Source organism: Neomonachus schauinslandi, chromosome 12 (genome assembly GCF_002201575.2).
Source record: "Neomonachus schauinslandi chromosome 12, ASM220157v2, whole genome shotgun sequence".
Classification (NCBI taxonomy): Eukaryota; Metazoa; Chordata; class Mammalia; order Carnivora; family Phocidae; genus Neomonachus; species Neomonachus schauinslandi.
In genome coordinates this window covers 65,779,108-65,803,627 of record NC_058414.1, presented here as the reverse complement: position 1 = coordinate 65,803,627, position 24,520 = coordinate 65,779,108, and the positions used below count along the sequence as shown (strand labels likewise).

The 24,520-nt window shown below is 41.2% G+C and overlaps 1 protein-coding gene and 1 pseudogene across 2 annotated transcripts in view; one reads left to right on the top strand and one right to left on the bottom strand.

Annotated features, from left to right (window-relative positions):
• Window positions 1-24,520, top strand: part of ELMO1 (engulfment and cell motility 1) — a 519,605-nt gene that overhangs the window by 55,147 nt on the left and 439,938 nt on the right. The window lies entirely within an intron of this gene.
• Window positions 7,630-7,876, bottom strand: LOC110589051 (annotated as a pseudogene).

Sequence of the window (24,520 nt, the reverse complement as noted above, 5' to 3'; positions counted from 1 at the left end):
TATCTTGTTATCTTTAGAGTTCTTTAACTTCCCTAGGTTGCAGACTTTCTTTCAGAGATTTGGCCAAACTAGATACTTTTCCCTTTTGAGAACAGTGTGCCCCTCCATTATGAACCAAAGGTATTCACTTTTTGGGGCACAGTCCATGTGGGGCTGGTTGTTCTGTGTGTGTGGGGATGAGAGCTCTCTTTCTACAGCCGAGTAGTGCTCTCTCAAGTGTGAGACTCCTCAGCCTCTTATCCCTCCTTCTCTGGAGTGTTTGCAGTTCCTTCTCACACAGGTGGTCACGTCTCTGCCAGGGCACTTTAAGACCCATGGGTACTTAGCACTGGAACTTAAGGTTCCAAATGGCTCCGTATGTAAAAGCCATTTGTCTCCGGATGGGTGTCGCACACGGTTGCCCAAACCTTGAGGCTCCTGAGGGCCAGAGCCAGTTTTTGAAGAGTTGCCTGAAATCTGAAATGCAAGTCAGCCCACAGAAAGAAGCAGTGGTTCTGTATGGCTCATGAATTAGAGACCAGCCAAAAAGGGTCTGGTGTGAGTGGCGAAGGGCTGGGTGCTTTCAGGCATGAGCCTCATGTTCTTCTTCAAAGGATGGTTAGAAGGTTGTTGTGATTTATGCAGAGGAGGAGCATATACATATATGGATTGGCTCACACTCGTCTAACATGAGGGTCCTCAATTTAGTGTAATTTTATATTTTGTTTTCTCCTTTGCCCATGCCGTGATAAGGCCCTTCACACAAATGCCTTTAGAAATGATAACTGGAACATGCCTGATTTGGGGTTTCCATACCATGGGAAATTGAACCCTAGGTTCAGTTGGGGATGGGGAAGCAGCATCTACATGGTCACCAGGTCGGCTGCTCAGCCCTGGCGTGGACATCTGTGATCCGTGGCAGATGTCTGCAACCACATCGTCCTCTCATGTGAAAATGCTACCTCATGAAGAGCGCTTAGCACCTGGTGGACAGACACAAGAGACTGGAGGGTGGGGTGGTGAGTGTCTGCAAGGCTCAAGGAGCAGACTTGGTTTCTATTTGCAAACAAAGCAAAACTGAAAGCCCCGCATGGATTCTGGCACTAGTCTTTGCCATCTGTTTGATTTTTTTTTTTTTTTAACCGGGTCAGGGGCTGTGATGAGTATCAAACTCTGTGGGCCAGAGAAAGGATTAGAAATAGAATCACCTGAAACATGCTATTCAAAGCAGGCAGGGCCTGTGGTCTGCTGAGGGACCTATAACATTCACTTTCATTCCATCCCTGGGCCTCCTCGCATCTGGGAGTCAGAGAATAATAATAAAATAAAGGCAGGCTGTAACAAGAAATGTGATCCTCGGGGTACCCTCGTAAGCTGTGCCTCTGTCAGTCAGATTTCCTGTTTGCTGGAAAGAGTTCTGCCCTTTCCAGCTCTGCCAGGCATTCCCCTGGGCGAGGGGGCACGGGCTGGCTGTGAAACTGATCCCTCTTCTTGCAAGTGGTGAGGCTGACTGCTGTGCAAGGAGACGCTCCCTGGAATGGGCTTCGGGTCTCTGCTCCGTCAAGAGGCAGACTTTTACTCCCAATGACAGCTGCAGAGTACAGATTTATGGCAGGGCCCTAGCTCTGAATTCCAATTACCACTTGAGTTTCCGAAGAGTCTGCATTTCCCTGTCTGTGGTGCATTTTTACAACTTGCCACTGTGAGGGCCGATATAAAGCCATCCCCAGTTACTAATATTTCTAACCAAATGATTTACAGAATGAGAGCCCAGGTGACATACACTTAAGGCTTTTTGCTCCTTAAGGTGAAAATGCTGGGGAATCCGCTCTGCCTTTCAAGAGGTAAGAGAGTCAGGTGGGATGGGGACAGCTAGGAGATTTGGGAAGCTGAGGGATACCTACAAGGCTGTGGACGACAGGTATTTCTGTTGGCAGTAATTAATTGTTTCTAAGAGTGGCTCTTCCTAATGAGGGTAGCATGTGACAGAGAGTGAATGAAGGGTTTTGGGGGACGCTTGTATTTCATGCTTTACGCACACCCATAGGTGGACGTGGTAGCGTTCGGTTCTGCCACTCTTGACAGTCTATTTCCTATGCTTGAAGGATGGCTAGATTCGCTGTTGTAAGAGCAGGACACTGAGGATCTGGAGACCAGCATGTCCCCTGAGCCCACGCTGTTATCCTTGCCTGTTAATGCTCCACAGGGCAGGAGGATGGAAAGTGTGTCTTCTAGTTTGACAACTTGTAGCTCTTGGAGAGATGTTTTAGCCAGGGATTGAAATGTACAGGTTTCAAGTAACAACTTTGTTGCTTCCCTTAGAGGAAATCCACCGGTCTGTCCACATGCAGGCAGCACAATGGAGGGAAAAAATCTCAACGTTTTAAAATAGATCTTTAAAAACATTACCAAGACTACTTAGTGCTTTAAAAAAAAAAATCCTCCTTCTGAACTTTGAAAGTCCTTTTCTCCACACATAAAGGAAAGGTCTTATGTGGCTGTTTTGCTTAATGTGGGCTGGTTTTATTTTGGACTCTTTGAAACCCAGCATGAAGGCTGAAATTCTATGTGGACAAGTAAAAAATGAAAGGAATGGCGAGGTTTTGGTTGTGCTAAATTAAAGTGACAAGGTACAGATAACAGGGCATGGCTGTGCCCACAAATTAGCCCTCTCTAATTTGCTGCTGTGGAAAGTACTGCTTTGGTGTGCATTGTAATTTCTTTTTTGAATTAAAAGTTTAGAAAGTCTAGTTTGCTCAAAAGCGAAAACCTGAAAAACGTAAGCCTTTCAGTTTTGAAATGGCCCATGGTTCCCTATGTTCAAGGAACTGTTTGAGCAAAATCTTGCTTCAAAAATATGTAAATTACATGGTTTTATTTTTAGAAGCCACCCTGTGTGTTGGATTATTTTGTGTGCCCTTTAAAGGTTGCCTTTTCCAAAGTTTTTTCCTCAATCCAGGATGTATTTTGTGTTGAGCAGGTGGTGGTTGTATTTTGTTTGGTCTCCTCTGTAAATGAGGTTTCGTGTCATGTTCTGAGTGGATTTCTGATGGGGGAGGGAGGTAAAGAAGGCCCAAGTCACTTTCTCCAACTTCCATGTAGTTCTAGGCAGCAGCTCAATATCGATGGGGAGCCAGGATGACATTTGGTTTCTCCGGCTACAACATGTCCTACCCCAAATTACAATATCCCTGTACCCCAAGCTCAACTTCCCAGAGGGCTGAAATGGCACTCTGTGAGATGTATCACCATATTATAAAAAATTGGCCACATAGACTGTGGAATAAGACTCAGGGTTATTTATTACAATGCTGTAAAAAAAAATGTGGTTCATGATCATTTACCTTTTGTTTCTAGTTTCTGCGGGTGTTTTCTCAAGGAGAGACCCACTGCCTCCATATCAGATGGTCCACTCCTGGGTGCTGGGCACTTTCACCCTCACATGAGGCTTTAATTCATCATGGCTCCTCCACACTTAGACGGTTGTGGTGTTTCCTGAATTGTGTTCCATAGGTGGTTAAGAGATGCGAGGTGGAAAGGGCTTTATGGTCAAATAGATTTGGATAAACAAAGCTGACAGATGGCTTTCCTGAAGGACTTTTCTGGGTCTCGAACATGTATACGTGCCCATTGTAAATTGTCAGGACACTGAGTGAAGTGGATCTCTGGCACAGGAATATGTTCCTAAGTGCATCCTTGGGGAACACTGCCTCAACATTTGGCTCTACCTGCCTGTCCTGGGTTTAATTGTGTCCCTCCCAGAAAAGACATGCTGGAGTCTTCCCCTAGCCCCCAGGACCTCAGCATGTGACATTATTTGGCAGTAAGGTCCTAATAGATGTGGTTAGTTAAGATGAGGTCATACTGAGTAGGGTAAGCCCTAATCCATTACGACTGGGGCCCTTAATGAAGGGGGTTGGGACATAGACACACGTGAGGGGCACTGCCGTGTGAAGATGGAGCTATGTTGTCACAAGTCACGGGACTCCTGAAAGCTAGGAGGCAGGTCTGGGGTAGGTCTTTCCTGAGTACCTTCAGAGGGAGCATGGCTCTGCCCACACCTTAATCTCAGACTTGTAGCCCCAGAACTGTGAGACAACATATTTTTGTTGGCTCAGTCACTCCTTTTGTGGTGCTTTGTTATGGCAGCCCTAGCAAACATTGCCATTCTAGACTTGAGCTCAGTACCTCAGGCTTCTTTTCAGGATGGGCTAGAACTACATCCCTAGTTCTAGAAGCTTCTTAGCCAAGCTACTCTCTGACCTCTTCTGAACTGGGGGTTCCTTCTTTGTACATGCCGTTTGTGGTACTTCCACTAGGGCTTGGCCTTTCTTCCCACTGACCTGGAACAGTGGTTTCTAACTCTGGTTGTACAGAGGAATTATCTAGGAAGCTTAAAAAAATGCTAATGCCTAGACCCTACCTAATTAATTAGACTCTCTGGGAGTAGGGTCCAAGAATTTCCTTTGGAAGTTCTCTAGGTGCTTCTAATGTGCATGCAGGGTTAGGAATTGTTGAAGGAATCAAGGGCTGAGCTGAGTGTATGTTGGGGGGGTGGGGGACTGGGAGATAGAGGCACCAGCCATAGTTCAGCAGGGGATGGTGAGGCCTTCGTTGAAGCCAAAGAGCTGGGTTTGAACCCTGGATCTTCCACTTACCTATGGTGACTGTGTGAGAGTCCCTTAGTGGCTCTGTACTGTGGCTTCCTCATTTACAGTAGGGATTATAATGACTGCCCGGTAAGGCTGTTGTGAGGTGTCTTAGCTCAGCCTGCTGTAACAGAGTATGACAGATTGGGTGGCTTTTAAACAACACAAATTTATTTCTCACCGTCTGGAGCCTGGGAAGTCTAAGATCAAGGCGTCTGCCCATTTGGTGTCTGGTGAGAGCTCATTTCCTGGTTCATCTTGCTGTGTCCTCCCAGGGTGGAGGGGCCAAGGGAGCTCTCTGGGGTCTCTTTTATAAGGGCACTAATCCCTTTCATGAGGGCTCCACTCTCATGACCTAATCACCTTCCAAAGACCCCTACCTCCAAATACCGTCACACTGCGAATTAGGTTTCAACATAGGGATTATGGGAACATGGACGTTTAGTCTGTTAACTAAATGAGAGGGTTCAATGAGATGCATTGAGTCCAGGGCGGGAAGATAAGCATTAAAAACTATTGGAAAACCTATCAGGAGACCCTGTGATTCTCTTCTCAGTGAGTCTCCCAGGCAAGAACAGTTTGTCCCTGCAACTTTATGCCCTTTATCCAAACCTTGATTACTCTTTCTTATTCCTCCCTCCCTCCCCAGCCACCTGCACATTCAGTTGGCTTCCAAAACAAAGGAAACCTGCATTCTCAGTGTGCACACCCTCTCGTCACAAATAAAAAACATTGGTTAAGAGAGTATGTTTATTCCTTAAGGAAGTGGGCTCCAGGCCGAGGATGAGGTCACTGTGGCCCATACCACGTGGGCTGCAGGCACTGCTTTTATAGGTGGTCATTCGTAGCCAGGAGTGGGCAGCTAAAAAGCACAGCATCTGAAACACTGCCCAGGAGTCCTCCAATTAAAGAGGAGACTTGATCTTCAGTTAATAGGTAGCTCAGCCTCTTGTAAGAGACTTCTGGCTCCTGGCTCTGAGTCAGAATTCAGCCTGTGAATGCTTGCTGAATCCAGATCTCCAAGGGTTGGGCCTGGCTTGTGGTGTTTCAAAGCTCTATAGGCCATTCTGATGCAAGGAACAGAGTTACCACCCTCCATATTCTCTGTGCATGTATGTGTGTGTGTGCGTGTGTGTGTGTGTGTGCAGGCATTTTGTCACGTGGAAATCGAAGCACTCATTCACTGCTTCATTCAACACACATGTTTATTAGGTGTCAGGTGTGCCAGGGTCTCTTCTAGGTGGGATATGGTGGTGAACCAAACACTCATGCTCACTTGAAGCTTCTTTTCTAGTGAAGAATCCAGAACGTAAACAAGTAAACAAATGCCTGAAATGATGTCAGACTTTGAGGAGCACCAATAAGAAAATAATGTATGGGAGGCAGGTGGGGAAGGACAGGACACTGTTTTGCTTAGGGATCAAGGCAGGCTTCCCCAAGGAGGCAACATTAGAACCTGAGTAAAGAGAGGAAACGAGCAACAGGGGAATTTGGTGGTGGTGGTGGTAGTGAGGGAATGTTCTAGGCAGAGGAGAAGCCCTGTGCTTGGTGTGCTGGAGAACAGCAGGGACAGTGTAGCTGTTCTGGAGAGGGGCAGGGAAAGAAGTGCTGAGTGGGGTGCAGGCCAGACCGTAGAGGCCGACAGACTATAAATACGGCTTGGAATGTTTTCTAAGTGGGATAGGATACAAGGTTTTGGGCACAGGAGTGACATGATCTGATCTATGTCTTAAATGGATTATTCTGGAGAATTGACTACTGTGGGCCAAGGATCCCAGAGTCCCAATGAGGCCAGCTAAGGGTAAGATTTTCAGGCACTGTCCAAGGAAGTTTATGCATTTGCTGCTGGAAAAATATTAAGCCAATTCCTAGGCAGTGTTGGCTATGCTTAGAACTTCAAAATGAAGTATAGAATGTATACTTTTTACACCTTGTCAAATAATTCTGTATATTTTTCAATATGATATCTGCAATGTTATTTCAACAAGACCAGAAGTTCAAACAAATTTGTGTTCATTTGCATTCTTGTCTTTTTTTGTGTGTGCAAGCCATGCTAGTTTTATTACAGATTACAGTAAAAGAAGTAATTTGTTGGGGTCAAATTTCTGAGGCAGGCTTTTGAGTAGATCTAGAATTTAGTGTTTTTCTGAGAAATGGAGAATTTCATTTTCCTGCAATTTAATTATTTTCATCATTCTTGTTTATAAATGTTGTATCTTTTCTAATGATTGGTGCTTTTATTTGCATCTGTATCACTTCATTAAACTTTTTGAGTATAAGTAATTAAATGTGCTTTATGGACTAAATGGTTGTGTCCCTCTGAAATTCGTATGTTGGAAATCTAATCCCCAGTGTGATGGCATTTGGAGGTGTGGGGCCTTTGGGAGGTGGTTATGTGAGAGGGCTTTGCCCTCATGAATGGGGTATGTGCTCTTAGAAGAAGAGAAAGAGCTCACTTTTTCTTTCTGCCTAAAATATTTTAGGCAGTGGACTTATAAAAGTACTCAGTAATCTACAACTTACTGGACCAGTGGACCAGTGAGCTCTGCCTTTCTTTCTGGGGGTGTTGATGAAAAGGAGAAGTAGGCAGTCTGTAGCCAGGAAGAGGGTCTCACCAGAATCCAACAATGCTGGCAGCATGATCTTGGACTTTCAGTTTCCAGACTGTGAGAAAAAAATTTATGTTGCTTATAGAAGCCACCCAGTCTATGGTTCTTTGTTACAACAGCCCAAAAGTACTGAGACAGTGTGCGTATTGTCATATGATTCATGTGCATTTGTTTTCAGTTTGTATGACCAAAATAGGTATTGGCATTCCATGGATTGTCTAAACAACATATTCTATACAAACCATAAGTAAAATATAGAAGAACCCCAGAAAACCCCACCCTACCTATATATTTGAAAATTTACCAAAAACCAGTGTACTTTTATTTATTTATTTATTTAGAAGGTTATTATTTATTTATAACAAATAGCCCACATCTGTAATCCTCTCCAGTCAGAAGTTCTTTGAAACCATGCCACTGGCCTTGGCCAGTTGGAGGATGGAGTCATCTGACTCACCCATCCTGCAAATGGCCCCACAGGTAGCATAGATTTTAAATTGGCTGTTGAACGTGCCTGCCCCCTTTTTTCAGCCTTGGCCATGTTCATCTGGATGGACATGTGGTCCTTGGCGCCGATGATGCAGTTGCTGGCAGAGTATTTCTTTGGAGGTCCATGAATTCACCAGCGCCCTTCTGCATGCCGAGGGAGTACTTGCTCCCATCACTGTGAGCACAGAATGGAAGCGCTGCATCCCCCTGGCAGCCAAAACTAGCATCATTTTTAATGTTGCCTAAAATAGTCTTGATTAGACACTTTTCCTGTAACACCTTATAAGATAAAAAGGGAAAGTACTAGAAACATTATACTTGGTAATAAAACGAATAAATAGGTAGAAAATAAAGATGAGCCCTCAAGTAAAAACTCTGAAAATATAACTAAAAATACAAGCCATTGAAACTATGTAAGTAGACTTATTTGTGAAGTGTTTTAAAATTTTTGTGTCAGATGCCGTGTAACATAAATGACAAGTAAGAATTCATGAACTCACTGGGCAGATACTATCGTAACCAAGTACTTAACGTTGACACCCTCATCAATGGGACAAACCAATGGCATGTGCCTTCTGATATGAGGTATGACACCACTCCTGTCATATTTCTGCCAAAAATCCATTACCAGAATCTCCTTGCAAGGAGACATTAGACAGATCCAAGTAGAGGGAGATTCTACAAAATAACTTTTGTAAATTTTACCTTACTTTTCAAAAATGTCAAGGTCACAAAAGAAAAAGAAAGACTGGAGAACTATCCTAGATTGAAAGAGACCAAAGAAATTCTTAGAACTGTAAGTGCTATCAGTGATCCTGAATTAGCTCCAGGACCAGGGAAACAAATTCTCTTCTTTTATGATAAAGGACATCATTGTGACAATTAGTGAAATTTGAATAAGGCCTGTAGATTTTATAATAGTATTGTATCAATTTTAACTTCCTGATTTTGATAATTGTGTTGTGATTATGTAAGTGAATGTTCTTGATTTCCAGAACTACAGATTGAAGTATTTAAGGATAAAGGAGCATCACATTTGCAACTTTCTCATAGATTGTACTGGAGGAGGAAAAGCTCTTTTCCCTCTATTCTTCCAGGTTCTCCAGCTGGGGCCCTGCACATTAGACTGACAAAAGATGGAATAATGAGAGAAAAACAAAGAGAAGTTTATTAACACGAGCAGTGTGCATATACATGGGAGAAACTCACTGATGGGTAACTCAAAGGGATGGTTGGAACTTGGGCTTATATAGCATCTTAAAAGAAACAATAAGTTTCAGAGAAGTGATAAAGACAAAGGAAAAGAGTTTTAGGCTTTCAAGGGTAGCAACTATGGGAAGGTGAATATGTGGGGCAACTACTGGAAATCAGGGTTAATTAATAAGGCTTGTTTGTGCAGGTGCATCTCGGTGCCACCTCATCTTATGTGATAAGGTTGTCCTCGTTCTGGTTTGGGAAGCAGGGGACACCTTTATGGGGGAATTTATGTTCTGTTTTCAGGCAGATTGGCAGAGGGCAGAAAGCTCATCCTGTGTCTGCTCTTTTAAAAATTGGCTTTTGCTCACAATAATCCTTATGCTAGCGCAGCACGTTTTGGGGGTGGCATACTCTGAACTCCTTCACTGTTCAGAAATAATACAAGAAAAAGAGATAAAGCTACTGTGATAAAATGTTAGTATCGGGAGAATCTGGGCAAAGAGTACATTTCATATTCCTATTGGAATTTTTTGTTAAGTCTTAATTTATTTCAAATTATGAACTCTAAATTGAGTTTAAGAGTTTATTTTCTGCCAAATTTCAGCCCCACCCCCAAACTAGTAAATGGTAGGAAGAAGACTTCTTCTTTTTTTTTTTTAATGTAAGGCAAGTGTTTCTGAGATTGCCTTTAATATTTTATCAACTAGCTAAAAACATTTCAAACATCATCTTGTATCAATAGAGCAGTGTGAGACTTGACATGCCAAGAGAGCCAGTTAGAATAAAGTGGACCAGTGGGAAGTATTTTTCTTATGCTTAATTCTTAAATAGCCTTAAATAGTCTTAAATTCTTGAATGGAAAACTAATGTGTAATTTAAAATATTTTAGTCATACTGCTCATAAACCTGCAGATTGATCTCCTTGTTTTGGATGTGTTTTAGAGGAGGACATAAAAATTTACTAAGACATGAGAAATTCACCACAGAGAGGACTTCCTGAATAGTGAGAGTGATCAAGTACTGGAAACTTGTCAAAGATTCTGTCCACCCCTGAAGACTAGAAAGAGACAAGAGTACTTGATTTCTCATGTTCTACATGTAAATGTACCTGGACATTGGTCTGTAGATGGCTCAAGCTTTGACTCTTAAAAACATTTGTAATCACATAAATTCATATTTTTGTTAATCTTAGAACCTATGTGGATTGAGAAATCTCCCACTGTTATTATAAGTAACTTGGGGTTCCCTTGTGAATTGTCACTTAAGAAGTAGTAGCTAGTTTCCTGCCATTTAAATCTTCAGTGGTTCGGAGTTGTAGATTACTGAGTACTTTTATACAGACTTTTGCCCACTTCATGAAGAAGAGTTTTGCCTCTTTCACTCTACACTAACTACCGGAACTTCGATAAACTGGCAATCCAGCAGTTTAATCATTATGGCCAATCTGCCTAGAGTAATGGTACTGTTTTTGAAAGAGCAGTTCTTTTCCTCTTACTACTGATCTAATGACTGGACAGAGGCTGTGAAGTTGGATGTTTTCTGGGGTCTGTTCTCATTCTACAGCAGCTGTATAGCCTTAAATAAGCTCCCATCGATCCTCACTATTTGCAGATTTCATATTTTAATTTAATTTTTTTTTTTTTTTTTTTAAAGATTTTATTTATTTATTTGAGACAGAGAGAATGAGAGACAGAGAGCATGAGAGGGAGGAGGGTCAGAGGGAGAAGCAGACTCCCTGCCGAGCAGGGAGCCCGATGCGGGACTCGATCCCGGGACTCCAGGATCATGACCTGAGCCGAAGGCAGTCGCCTAACCAACTGAGCCACCCAGGCGCCCTGCAGATTTCATATTTGTGAATTCACCTACTCATGAGTATTTATTTATAACTCTACATCAGTGCTTAGAGTGCTTTTGCAGTCATTCATAGACGTGCAGCAAACTGAAATTTCGAGCTGCCCAGTGAACACATTGCCCACTGAGGTCGAACAAGACAACACTCTTGCCTTCTTGTTCCAGCTCTTCTGCTGTAAACAAGTGTGCTTTCATGGTCTGTTCATTGCCATGTTTTTCACATTTTTATGCTTTGTGATTTCACCTTTTAAAATTAGTTCCAAGTGTAGTGACAGAGTGCTGTCTAGTGCTCCTAAATGCAAAAGGTTGTGCTCTGCTTAAGAGAAAATGTGTGTGTAGGATAAGCTTGTCAGGCAGATGTTACAGTACAGCTGCTATTAGTTCAAGGCTAGTGAATGAACAATCTGTATTAAATAAGATGTCTTTAAACAGAAGCACACATAAAACAAAATCGTGTATTGTTTGGCTGACAAAAATGTGGCCAGTGGCTCACAGGAACCTAACCCTGTATTTCCTCTAGGAGCAATAGTTCAGCATTTGCTAATTCAGTGTTCCCATTGACTTTATAGAGCATAACTACTGCAGATAGAGAGAACTGACTCTATTTGATCTCTCTGAATTTCAGCTTCCTTATAGGCAGGGTGACCCTGTATATTACTCATCATACAGCCCAGAGTGAAAGTGAGAATTTATCAAATAGTTTGCTGGTTCATTGGGTCTAAACAAGGACTGTCAAGCAAACTGGGTCATATAGTCATCCTATTGTAGGTAATATGGAGCTTAAAATAGCTAATTTCAGTAGCATTCAGCAAATATTTATGGACTATCTCCTACTTTCCAGGTAGAGCATGAGGTAGGATAGAGCCTGACCCTTTCTATGAAGACCTTAGTGGCTGAAAAGTAATGAACAAGGAGAGAATGAAGCAAGATAAGGTCCTGTTAAGGATTCTAGGACCAATGGGAATCCACTGAGAAATTCTAAGAAGGGAGGTGATAAGACGGTATAAAAGTTCTTTGTAGTGTGTGGAATTGGGAGTGGAGGGGGAGGAGCAAGGGAATGCAAGGGACCTGTCAGGAAGCTACTGCAACAGTCCCAGCAGAAGTGATGGTGAAAGTGGAGGTGGAAGAAGACTGGGAGACACTGTTTGACCTATTTAGGAGGTCAGATCTGTTGGTCTTGATGATGAATATGAATGTATGGAATGAGAAAAAAAAAAGCTATTGGGAGTGATTCTCAGATTTTGTGAATAGAGGTCCATGTTCTGAAAAGAGGAATGTTGAAGGAGAAACATCATGGTGAGCAGAGTCAAGAATTTAGCAAGTTAGATGTAAGTGTATTTACATAAAAGTCCATCTGTAAATTTTAGTCCCCCCCCTTTTTATTCCTGGTAATAGCAATTTTTAAAATGATGCTTGTTTTTTTTCTCCCCCTCTCTTTATCTCTGTGGGTTTGTGCCTATTGGTGTCCACATCTGGTTACTATTCTTTCATTGTCCATATCAATTTTCTGAGCATTCTTTTGCACCTATTAATTGGAAGTCAGTTAACGCCCCATCTCTTCGGCTCTGCCACTGTCCACAAAGGAGCAGTCCTGGTCCAGGTTTTAGATCTGCTTCAGGCTGCCCAGGAGAGACAGAACTAGGGGCTGCCTCTGGTATCTGGTCCAGGCACCCACATAACCCCCCCGCCCCCCCCCGCCAGCGCTCGGACATTGGCCTTCCAAGGGTGTGGCTCTTCAGTGCACACCCCGAGCTGAGCTCCTGCTCCAAGGCAGGCTCCCCAGGCCAGCATGCCTGGTTTGGTGGGGGCTTTCTCCAGACCCTGTTTGTGAACTTGGGTTATACTTCTGACTTCTCCTGTCTTTGGGATTTGTTGGGAGGAAACCTTTCCTCTACCCACTTAGCTTTAAAAGGTCCGGGTCCTGCCATTTAACTGACAACAGACAGATTAACAGGCAAAAGGGAAGGGTTATTTACCTGTGCACGCCGGAGTACTCAGTATTGGGTAACTTGCTGAATAGTCAAAGGTAAAGGTTTATGTACCAGCTTACTGAAAAAGAGGTGTTTAGAGCTCCCGTGGGAAAGTATGGAAAGTTCTGTTGGGCTTTTTGATGCTAATAAACAGCTGAATTCATACTTCTTGGTGCTAAGGGTCAGTCTTCTCCCTCAAGTCAGGGGTGGGGGGTAGTGGGGGAGTCGGTGTCAGTGGGAGATGTATTTTCTGGAGTCTCTGCTTAAGTTTAGATAATTTTCTTTCTGTGGCTGCTGATTGTTCTGATGTTTTCAGTTTAAAGTAATTTTAATACCACTTTGGTGGACTGTTAATTAATCCCTTCAGACTCTAGGTTTCCTTTTCTGTCAGGACAAACCCAGCCCATGAGTCTAATTAAATCGAATGTCCTAAGAGAGGGATTCTGGATCCCTTCTTTCTGGTGGGTAGAGGATAGTTCCTCTATCCTTATGCAAATGTATCCACCTTCTCTTCATTGATCTACTCTGCCAATCAAGGAGTATTGGAAGGGGCAACCCTGCTCAGGTCACAAAAGGTCACTCCTCCTCCCTCTCAGTGGTACTAGTTCACCCTTCATTTGCATAACTGTGTGAGGCCGCTATGTTGACTCATCCCTGAAGGAAGAACCGCTTCTAGTGCTTTATCTTTGTCCACCAAAAGACAGACACTTGGTCTGGCAGTTTCCCTTTTTTGAAACTTGTAAGACCTGCCACATCCTGTGGATACAGAGATTTTTAACTAATGGGTAAGTAAGAGATGCTGTGAATTACAAGTTCACAGATTTCTTGCAACTTTTTTGATTTTGGTTGAATGAAAAATGCTTAAAAAACAGTGAACATGAGGTCAGGGCTTTGAGCAAAGGTATAATGCTAAATGTTTGCTAACTGCTTCAGCCCTTTCCTCTTGAGCTGCATGAATCAGTGTTTTTTTGGCTAGGAAACATTAGATATCTGTTTATCCGCTTCCTAAACACAGGAAGGCTTCTCTTTTTCAGTTACCAAGTTTTTAGCCGAGAAAGGAGTAACCTGTTAAGATGTGATTGTGTGTGCTTTTGAGTACTGCTTTGCTTCCAAGGAGAGGAAACATTAGAGGAATCAGGGAGATAGGAACAAAGAACCAAAAATTACTTTGTAGAAGTTCTATATTTTTTAAAAAAATGATTAACTAATGTTCCCTTTATCTGGCAAGTGGTAAGGATGCCTCTGATATAGTATATTCAGCTTTTTGCAAGACTTCCAAAAATGTATTAATAAGCTCTTGGACAACGTGGAGAACTGGGAGCTGGCTGCTGATAAATTCAGACAAAATGGTTGCATAACATCACATTTTCTGCCACCACCTCCCCTTTCCTTCCTGGGCTTCTTGGGTGTCCAACGCGCTGGCCTTCAGCCAGGACTCTCTGGTATACTGGTCATGGCCAGCATCCCTTATGATTGGTCATTGTGGACCCCGTGCTGGTGTTAAATATTTTAAATGTGATCTCAGGGTATAATAAACTTAGAGCTCTTGGGAAAAGCTGGCCGAAGCTGGACTAGGGCCAGATTAGCTCCTTGGGAACTTTACCCATGGGGCTCACGCCCCATATGTAATTAAAATGAAAATCATAAAATAAGTGTCAGGAAATCCAAAGCAGTGCACATTTTCTAGTGATGATGACCTTGTATTTTTTAGAACTATTAAGTAACAAATAATGTTTTATTTTCTCGTCGATTGGATGCTCTTGCTTTGTTAGTGCCTTAAACACGAGGGACACTTGGTTGACCTCTGAGTGAGGCCTCTAAAGCAGCAAGGAAAGGGGAGAACTGGGGATCATGGATTGATTCTATTTACACTTTGAGCTTCTATCAGTAGTGTTGGCTTAAAGTGAGTAAAAATTGTTTGCATAGCCATTAAGCGTTTATGATAACGTGTCGAGTTGTTTAAAAGAAAAGCACTGCTTAAATTAAAATAGCACCATGAACAAATAAGCCTTAGACTTCTTGTACTGGAAAGATGAAGCATACTACTCAACAGAGGGATTTACCACAAAAGTCTAAATTTATTAAACTACCACTTTTGCATATTGGTTTTGTTAGATTGTTTGCTTTTGGCTTTGGGGTAAGGGTGCCCTTCCCACAACAGACCTCCCCTAGTGCCATCTTCAGTTTTACAGCTGATTCTCTTGCTGTGACGTGAGGCGCTGACTTGCAAAGCCCGTGGTGGGGCAGGACTTTAGGTGCGGGTCTTTCAGGTGATCTTTCCCTTAGGTGTCACGCACACGGTGACTATTTCTCAGCCCTGAGGGTGAGATCAGAAGAGGAGGGGGGGCTGGCTGTGGCTACGTTTGCCATCATTAAGAGCCTGGCTGACTGGGCAGATGATATCTCGTGATTACTGCTCTCTTCTGCTCAATGCCAGGTTGGAAAAAGGAAGATAATTATGGAAAAAGAGCGCTGAGGAGAGGCGCCAACTGCCAGATGAGTGAGGGATTTATCTAGAAACACAGCTGAAAATACCCATTAAATATGTAAACTAGACTGAAGGGATTGGCAGAAGGGAGAGTGGCCGTTATTTATTGAATTACTGCATTTTTATTAGTTTGAAATACAATTACGTATGTTTCAGTTAGCCCTGGGGAGGAGAGAAAAGTTTATTAGTTTGACTCAAAGTTATAAAAAGTGTTATTAAATGACTGTCATTTCAAGAATGAGATGTATATGTTAGGGGTGGATAAAAGGAGAAATCTTTGGAAAATTCTATCTTGGACCTTCCTGGCTTTGTGATTCTAGGACATAAAAACAGTGGTGACACACTGAACGCTTATTATGTGCCCAGGTCTCATGGAAGCGCTTGACATCATGTAATCATCACAGCAATCCTGTGAGGGAGCAGGACTACCCACATTTAACCGAGGAAACACTGAGGATTATGGGATTTGCCCAGAGTCATCCTGCTGCTTAGGGATAGAGTCAGTTAGTGATCGTGATCTCAGAGATGATGGTCTTAATCACACGACGCTATGTTTGTGGCCTCAGTCACTTTTCTTGTTAGCTTCCTTATTTTTAAAATGCAGGGACAGGACTAAATTATAATAAATCAGTGAGTTTTAGAACTAGAAGCTCATTGCTTTTTTTTTTTTTAAATAACAAACTGAGCAGAGCCAGTGTTCATCCTATACTCACTGCAAAAGGTCAAGATAATGACTAAGTGGTAATTACTAGCAAGTATTTGTAGCAAATGAAGTCATTTCAGGATTTTCATTTTGACAATCATTTTCATTAGTTTTAGTAACGGGGACATGGAAAGAAGGTATTTCTGAGCCTCCATCTCTGTTGCTTTCTCATTTCTGTCTGAACCTCCGCCCCACCAACCCCATCACCCTCTGGAGTTGCTGAATAATCACATGACAAGCCATCAACTCATCTAGGGAGTGATGAGTAAATGCAAAGGGGTGGGTGAGAGAAGGGAATTTCAGGCAAGGAATAAGAAACACGCCAGTGATGAAGAGAACCAGGAAGAGACTGCATTTATTCTGTGCTTTTCAGACTGGAAGGTTATTTAACTCGACCTCAGTAGAAAACATGCTCCTTCCTTCTTTGGAAAAGAAAAGATTCATTCTCTAGCAGATCATAGATTCTTCTGCATCATGCAGTTTGTTGAGATGTAGCTACTTTAAATATATATAAGAAGGTTTAAAGATACTTCCATTATTAGTATAGGAATATCTCATTCTCTTGTTACCATGCTAGAATATGGTGTTTCACATGAGTGGATTTTCTAGGTAAATAAATACCAATACTTAACATTTTTATTTTAATAAATTATAATAGAATTTTACATTTTTGTTAAGTATACCATATAGGCAAATGAGGATATATAATAGATATGTATTGTTTAATGAAGAATAATAAAACATTAATACATACCCACCACCCAGCTTAAGAAATAGAACATTACCAGTATCTTTGAAGCCCTGATCTGTTTCCCCTCCCTCACCTTTGTACCTTTGTCCTGAGTATTTCATTCATGATTTCTTTTTTTATTTTTAGGGTTATGTAAATATAGACAATATTTTTTGGAACTTTGTAAAAATGGAATTATTCTGTATGCAATTTGCTGTGACTTGGTCAACCTTAACATTATCTTTCTGAGATCCACCCATATTGATACATGTAGCCGTAGTTCCTTTTCACTCTTTAGAGTGTATTCCATTTTATGAATATGCCACAGTTTTTCTCAGGATAGACATTTATTTGAATTGTTTCCAGCTTCTTGCTGTGAGAATGATGCTATGAGTATTGTTGTATACCTCTTCTAGAGCAGATGAGTATGAGTTTCTCTAGGATGTATACCCACTAGAGGAACAGCTGTGATGGAGGGTGTTTACACACCTACGACTTTACTAGGCAATGTTATCATGTCCCCACAGTATTTGTGCCAAATTAAATTCTCCCTAGGACCACATGAAATTCTCGTTGCTCCACATGCTTTCAACACTTGGTATTGTCAGATTGTATAATTTTTCTAGTCTCAAGGATATAAAATGGTGTCATATTGGGGTTTCTTTGCATTTTCCTAATTACCAGTGAGGTTGACCATCTTTTCATAGGTTTATTGACCTTCATGTTTTCTCTTTCATGAAATGCCAACGTGCCTTTTGGTTGCTTATCCTTTTCATATTGATTCATTGGAGCCCTTTTTATATGCTGTGTAATAAGTCTTTGTTCCTTATAAATGTTACAAATATCTTTTCAATAAGTGATGTTAAAAAAACAAAATTTAACCAAGTAAATTTTTAGATCTCATTGGCTTTATTAAATGATTCATCAGGCAGCATCCCATCTAACAAGTAGAGAGATACTCCAAAGAGTTGTACACAATGCAGAGTTTTTATAGGAAGGAGGGTGGGGCAAGAAAGTTATTAGCAAAAGAAAAGAAAGAATTGTTTCAGACAAGGGGGCTTGTCCTGTAGATTACCTAATCTTGTAGTGGGTCCATGTGATAGATTACCTCATTGCTGCCCACTGGAAAATTCCTGACTAACCATTTACGATTATATTTTGGGGGAGGTTGAATCTGCAATTAGGTTGGGTATTAAGTCCCGATTTGGGGACTTGATGGAGCATAAGAGCATAAAAAAAACTGTGGTTTTCTTTTTAACAGTGGCTTATATTTGTTATTATATATTTTTTCTTATGGTACCTTTTGATGAATGTTCTTAATTATTTTGTAGATGAATTGATCAGTTTTTTTCTTTACGTTTTGGGCTGTTTGTATCTTTCTTAAGAAATCCTTCTTACCTAATGATAAAATTAAGATACTCTTTTATATATATTTTCTAAGATTTTCCTTTCTGTTCATTTATACTTAATCTTTGGAATTGTTTCATTTAATGTGGATTGTGATCTAGGGGTTGAGTTTGATAATTCCCTACATCGTTTCAGTGCTATTTATTAAATGGTTCATTTACCCTGACACTAGTCCACAGTGTCAGCTTTGGCAGTTACTAAGCTGTCATCTGTGTGTAGGCCCTTCTCCGGCCTATATATTTGTTACATATCCTTGTTGATATCTTTACCATATTGATTCCTCTTACTCAAATTTTTATGTCTCTCCATCTATTTGGGGGTATTTAAAATTTTTCAATAAATTTTATTATTTTATGTGGAAAGCTCTTGTAAAAGTTTGTTTGATATATTCCTATCTTTATTATTATTATTCTTGTAAATTGTATGTTTAAAAGATTGCTCTCTCTAATTCTTTATTGCTGGTGTATAGAAATGAAAATAACTTCTATGTATTGATCTTATATTAAGAAACTTGGACAAACTATCTTATTAATACTAATAAAGTTTCTGGTAGATAATTTTATCCTCTGAATAATGACAAATTTGCTTTCCCTCCTCAAACCTTTTTTTTAAAATAGAGATTTATGTATTTATTTATTTGACAGAGAGAGAGAGAGAGCGAGAGAGCAAGCAGGAGCAGCGGGGAGAGGGAGAAGCAGACTCCTTGCTGAGCAGGAAGCCTGATGCGGGGCTTGATCCCAGGACGCTGGGATCATGACCTGAGCCAAAGGCAGATGCTTAACTGACTGAGCCACCCAGGCATCCCATCTCTCCTCAATCCTTATAATGTTTGTTTTTCTTGACTTATTGTGTAGGCTGGGACCTCCAGCACAATATTTAATAGAGTGGTTGTTCTATTTGACTTCCTTGCTTTGTTTTCAATTTTAAAAGGAATGCTCAGTTGTTCGTAATTGAGAATGATGATTGCTGTAGGCTTTTTAGACATCCTTTGGGAAGGAAGTTTCCCTCTATTCCTAATTTGTCTACTTTTCTAAAAGGCTTTAAGGAATTGCAATTGGCTTGTGTGTTAGTGATTCTGATGTCCTATTTAGCCAGGGCAGAAGGGAATTAGATTTTTTCAGTGATTGATGATGATGCCTGCAGTGGAGGTTAGTGTAGAGGAGAAGATAGTGGGAAATAGTATATGGTTGCTGTAGTTTATTTCTGCTTGTTTTATATGCTCTAAAATAATTTCTTGTAAATTACTGCATTTTGGCTATTATTTCTAGCTTTTGTTTTGTTTTGTTTTTGTTTAGAGTATTCTGATTACATGAACCTGGGTCCAATGCTCCCAATTTTTTCTGTTACAGTCTGGTGATGCTTAATTTGCACCATGCTTAAGTAACCAATTCTCTCCTCTGTAGTCTATCCCCAGTCTCTCCAGGTTACACACTTACTGAGTTGAACCTGTTACCTGCTATTTTTCACTGTACTTCTGAGGAATTTCCTTAAAGTGTCTAAGAAATAAATGGCTTGCCCCAAATCTAATCAGTTTATTTATTTATTAGTTACTCATTCACCAGATATTTATTGAGAGCCTACTGTATGATTAGAGGTATAATGGTGAAGAGGACAGCATCCCTACCTCATAGTTTACACTCTAGAGTGGAATTATGACAATAAACAAATAGGTGAGTGTGTAATATGGTGCAAGGGAGTGACAAGTGGGGAGTAAAGGAGGGTGAGTGAGAGAGGGGGGAAGAGGATGATCGGGAATGTATGTATGCTGGCAATTTTACTGGCGTTAGGTTATGTACAGAAGGCTTCTGTGAGGAGATGACATTTGGGTGAGTCTTGAATAAGGTGGGCAAGCAGCTATGGGAAGTTGTGGGAACAGTGGTTGGAAGCATAGTATTTCTGAGGAACTTCAAGAAGTCCCATGTGGCCAGAAGAGTGTGAGCCAGGAAGAGTGGAGTAAGAGATGCGGACAGAAAGAGGCAGAGGCCAGAAAATGTTGGGCTTGTAAAAACTCATTATCAAAGAGATTTTGCTTTCATATTTTTTTTTAAAGATTTTATTTATTTATTTGACAGAGAGAGAGAGCACAAGTAGGCAGAGTGGCAGGCAGAGGGAGAGGGAGAAGCAGGCTCTCCACTGAGCAGGGAGCCCGATGTGGGGCTCGATCCCAGGACCCCAGGATCATGACCTGAGCTGAAGGCAGCCGCTTAACTGAGCCACCCAGGTGCCCCTGCTCTCATATTCTTATAGACATAATGGAACTATGTAAGTGTAAAGTATTTTAGGAGCATCTGCTATCTTTTTGTTCTTTTATTTTTTCAATGATTTCTTTAGCCTGTTGTCTGGTTGCTGAGAATAAGAATGGAAAGGCCTTGCGAGCAGCAACCTGGGTTTCCTTCATTCTTTGTCAGGATCTCCAGGCTCCATGATTGCTGGAAGATAGGCCCTTGGTAATATTTTGAAATGAGCAAAGAATCTCTTTTTCCCCTTGGAGGAGTTTGGAGAGTGCTTTTACTTAGTTGGGGCTGGTTCTTTGCATCAGATTGGGAGATGTTGCTATTCTAAAGACTCTAGAGGAATGAACCTTGGAAAGGGCATGTCATGTATAAGCTGCATGTCTTTCCAGCCTTCAGTTGCTCTATGGATGAAACTCTTCAGTGTGAGGTGGGAAATTCTCAGTCTGACTTCCTCTCTTCAAATAGAAACATACAACTTAGATAAGTGCAGTTGATTTGTACATGATCCCATAACTTTGTCTTACTTAGGCTACTGTTTTGAGCGTTAGATGTTAGGATATTGGAATAAGTCTGATTCCCAGCTGGGTCTTAACTTCTGTGCCTCAGTCACCTATTCGTAAAATGAGATTATGTGACAGTATCTGCCAATCTACCTCACAGAAATTCTATGTGTGATGAAATGAGAGGGATGTTGGAAATTTGGTTTGTCTATTTTAATATTTAATAAATAGTTAATGCTAAAGTCTGATAGACAGTCATTATTACTAATAATGCTTGTTGTCGCATGCAACATAATTTAACTTTGAAGCAAAAAATACACTGGATTGTCCATTCCTAGAGGATGTGACTATAGTTTCTTCCTTTGTCTTATAGACATAGGTATGAAAATTGAGAGGCAAAAGTAAGGAAACTCTACCTAAATTTTCCTTTACATCTTCTAGTCCCTTTAATTATGATGGGGCTTTCTGCTGAGAATTCAGAAACAATTTCTGGGTCATTTTAATAACCTTGGAAACCTCATTGGTGGAAAGGACCTTGTTAGTGGTGAACACAAGTGGGATCTTAGTTTGGTGATTCATTTATCAGATGTTTTCTTATCAATGTAATGGTTGTAATCTTTAGTAGGTCATACAGTGAATATTAACTATTTCATACTTTTATACTTATGAAGCTTAAAGTCAATGCACATATTTGGTATGATGACAACATGGGAAGGAGAGTGGTGTTCATGGTAGTACTTTCTATGTCTCTCTATGCCTAGGAAAAGGTAAGAGATGAGTTGGAATAATTATAAGCAACTGAGACAAGAGTCTACTATTGAGGAAAAGAATTTTCAGACTGTGTGCATCGATTAACTAGTTGGTTAGCTCTTCAGCTCTCCACTTTACCTTGGAAGCCACATTTTCTCCTGTGTCTTCACACTGGGTTTGAACTTTCATAATCACTGGGATCAAAGTTTTGGTCATAAGAAATAATGACTGAGATGAGTAGTTTGTGTTTGAGAATTGGCGCTTTGGTGGTCATGCAATAGATGATAGTTTTCTCTTCTGCTTCTTCTAATGAGGAGAGCTTTTTCAGGGACCAGTGTTGAGCAGGTCTCCTGCCGCCCTTTACGTCCTGCTGCTGCTTTGGTGTTGGCCAATGCTAACTAGCCGGAGCCTGGATGCCATCTCTTTCCTGTTGAGCTCTGAAGCTCCTGGCTTCACTCCTCCTCGCCGCACTTCAACATGATCCCCTGCAGCAAGCTTGCGAATTGATTCACCGAAACAGCTTCTTTCATTTCCAGGTGCTCATTTGAAGGACTCTTCACTCTGTGAAGTTTCACAGCCTTTGATTTTACCCTAAGACTTTAGGACCACATCAGAGAATTTAAAACACAAAGTGAAAATGTGGCCTGATATTAGAAGTTATTTCAGTAAAAGTGGATGTGTTTTCCAGTCCATGGGAGGAGGCAGGAAAACTACGATTGCTTTCCCATTCCATGCAGGCTCAGATGTAAACCTCTGCAGGCAAAGAGCTTTTTATGCGGTAAAAGCTGAACAACGTACCCACATTTCTTACCTTTCAAGTTATGACAGTCAGTCACAACTGTCAACAATAAAGATGTTTTGGATACCATCCAGAGATAATCTTTAACAAGTTCCAGTATTAGACATATAAGAGTTTATAGAAACTTTTTGAGCTTTGTCAGGAAGGTGCTTCTGACCGATCTTCAGTAGGATTCACTTTTTGATTTTTTTTTTTTTTTTTAATCAGTGGTGATAGAAAAGGGAATATGCTGAGCTGTCTTGCACCTGAAAGACAGGATGTGTCTACAAAGCACTCTACTTTGCTCCCCTTTCTCAAACAACACTTACAGAATTTTAAGATGGTGAAATGACAGGAAGAACAAATTTGGTTTGGCTTGAATTTTTTCTTAACTTAATTACAAGAATTAAGAATTCTGGAAAAAGGGCGCCTGGGTGGCTCAGATGGTTGGGCGTCTGCCTTCGGCTCGGGTCATGATCCCAGGATCCTGGGATCGAGTCCCACATCAGGCTCCCTGCTCAGTGCAGAGGCTGCTTCTCCCTCTCCGTCTGCCAGTCCCTCTGCTTGTTCTCTCTGGCTCTGTCTATCTCTCTGTCAAATAAATGAGTAAAATCTTAAAAAAAAAAAAAAAAGAATTCTGGAAAAAAAATACCATAGCAGAAATTAAAGCACTAAAGCATGCCTTATAGAACTCATGTGTTATTTTTCCTGTTCACTAAAGATTTTTAAGACAAACAAACATGAAAAGAAAGTCTCTTTCTCCAATTGGATTAACATTTAGTTGAAAGCACAAATGGTCAAGTGTGAGTAAAACTCTTCAGAAGATTCTTAATTTAAGCGTAAGTATGTTTCAACATTCTAGATTTTTGTCTGAAACTTGGAACACTCTTAGTCATGGATTCAATACTATATTTGGCAGAATCAAAGTTAGACACAACCATATGAAGGTCCCCTGAGTATCTCTAAATTCTCATTTTGTATTAATAAAGACACAGATAAAGACTATTTGGAGAATTTGATCTAAGGGAAAAATGTATTGAGCATTCCAGTCTGGCTTGCTGGGAGGATATCATCCTTTGACACCATAGTGGCCCCCGAGATGGGGATGTATGGGGGCATTCTCTGGCCTTCTGTAGGGAGGAGACTCTTTTACATCTGAGAGACTTAGTGGCCTAGGGCAGGGTCTTAGAGCTGAATTAAGTGAGGGATTTTTGAGGGATTGGGATTAAATACAGAAGCACTGATGGGAGTGGGCGGTGATGGTCATGAAGTCATTAGAGTTCAGAGAACATTTCTCTGGCCTCTTTGGTTTCCTACTCACTCTGTTTCATTCCTTTCCCCAATTCCCAAACACTGGAGATAACTTCCTTTCTCTTTCTACTTTTGCCAGTGTTTAGATCTTATGGTATTATGAATTCTGAGAATGTAATCTTATCACTTCTTGAGATTCTTCAAGAGTTATTTTCCCCCTTCTAGTAAGAAATGAAAGGTAAGAAGTAAAAAGAGTAGTAAATGTGTTTTAGAGTGACTCCAAGTAACTGGGGGCAGAAAGGAAAAATAGAGAGAAGGGGAGACTAAGTTCCATGGCAGGAATTTGACATGCTAGAGCGACCGAAAGAGGGCCAGAGATTTTGATGAAGGGAGGGGGGTTACTGTGGGGAGAGGGAGAGAAAGGGAGAGTGAGAGTAAATATGAATGAGGTCTGGACAGGTGGGCACTGGCTGGGTTCTATAGGCCTTTGAGGACCTGTTAAAGACTTTGGATTCAAGCCTGAGTACAACGAGGAGCCATTGAAGGCACTTAAACAGAAGAGCCATTAGAAAATTTTTGTGGTTTCCACTTTGGTGGCTGTGTGGAGAAGAGACTGGAGGCCTGTTAGAAGAGTCCAGTTGAGAGATGTTGGTTTGGCCTAGGGAATGTCAGTGAAGATGGAGAAAATGGGATAGATTTGAGAGAGTTTTTAATTGGATTGGTGGTGGAGGAGAAGTGGCCGATAAGGGAGAAGGAGTGTCAAGGACACCTGGGTTTTCGCATGAGTACCTGAAGTCCTTTTATGTTAGTCAGGGAAGCTAAGTCCTGGGGTGGTAACAACAGCCTCAAAAATCTCAGGCCAATAGCACAGTCTTCAGTCAGGCAAAGTGGGCTACACATCCAAGTGACCCTCTAGGGCAGCTGTCCTCTAAACT